This window comes from Aplysia californica, unplaced genomic scaffold (genome assembly GCF_000002075.1).
Source record: "Aplysia californica isolate F4 #8 unplaced genomic scaffold, AplCal3.0 scaffold00170, whole genome shotgun sequence".
NCBI classification, from domain to species: domain Eukaryota; kingdom Metazoa; phylum Mollusca; class Gastropoda; order Aplysiida; family Aplysiidae; genus Aplysia; species Aplysia californica.
Window position 1 is genome coordinate 245,827 of NW_004797440.1, and position 1,322 is coordinate 247,148.

The 1,322-nt window shown below is 41.6% G+C and overlaps 1 protein-coding gene across 1 annotated transcript in view; it reads left to right on the forward strand.

The window, feature by feature from the left end:
- The window catches only part of LOC101863434, a gene marked incomplete in the record, with an annotated part of 16,002 nt that overhangs the window by 12,226 nt on the left and 2,454 nt on the right, over nt 1–1,322 (forward strand).

Genomic DNA, 1,322 nt, shown 5'->3' on the forward strand with positions numbered 1-1,322 from the left:
ATTAACTCACCCCACCCCGCTCGCGATAAAAACGTTTCTCTTTGACGTAGAACAAACAAGACCAGTCCTTGCCAACCTAACCTGGGCGATTTTTGTAATTTTGGTGAGCGGTGGGGATTACCCGGGTAGTGACAGGTGCTATTTTATGCCCCACTTGGAAGTACAGTCCAGCCTGCTCTAATGCCACCTGTATAAGACTACCACAACCACTTTCCACCCCCCCCCCCTTGCATATTCTTTAATCCTAATGACACTGTGTAGGACGCCCACCTGTCTAAGCCAATCATTTTCCTCCTAGACAACGGATGGCCGTCTCAGACATAGTTAAGCCTCTTAAATGTGGCAAAAATGGGTGATGGATAATACAAAACGGTTGACAAGACACTCAGACTAGACTCTACCATTCCGAAGAAAGCAGAGCAGAGCTCTCGATCCTGACCAAGCCCCGAGCGTCTATATATTTGTCAGGTGTGCCTCAACTAAGTTTAATGTTTAACGTACAGAGGGTTTTTTCTACGCCCCTGTTGACACAATTTAGATAATTTAGGAGGTGGGTCTCGACCTTGGCTTCCAGGATCAAACTGGACTGAGAGGGATACAAAGTCTAGCTGCAGAAAAACCGAGTTACCATTAGTTTTCTGTTCTGTTGTGTATGTTTTTGTCTTACTTTTCATACGTGATTTTTGTGGTCTAGTGGTACGGTGTTTGCCTTTCATTCAATAAGTCTCGGGTTCGAAACCTGAAAGCGCCGGAAAATTTTCTTCTCTTAAATTGTCTCCCTCCACCTCCTTTCCTGCTCTCTCACCATGTTCTGTCATCTGTTTTCATCTCTATTCCCATCCCCACCCACATAATCTGGGCTCCTGGCGCTTTCTAATAAATATAAGCTTACTACTCCTGGTTCCTTGCTACTGTCTTTCAACCACCCCTTATCTTATGGTGGTTAGAATCTAGCACCTAGCCTTCTCGGATAAGGGTTAAAAAAATCCCGTGCTAGTAGCACATTGTCATGTTAAAGACCCCTTGGTGGTCCAAGAATCGATAAGAGTAGGTCTTGGCCGCAAAATTCAAAATGAATTCCTACCCAAAAACTGAAAAGGGTAATGTGTCCTGTACACTCATTTAAAAAATTACCTTTTGCTGTTGCGAGCGCTGTAAAACTCTTACCAAAACATCACTTCTCATTTTTATTGTTAGGCATCTCGTGAAAAATGAAAATGGGCATTATAAATTCAACTTGTTATTATGAATATCATTATTATTATTATTGTTTTTAATAGTATTATTATTATTATTGTTATTGTTGTTGGCAATATAATGCA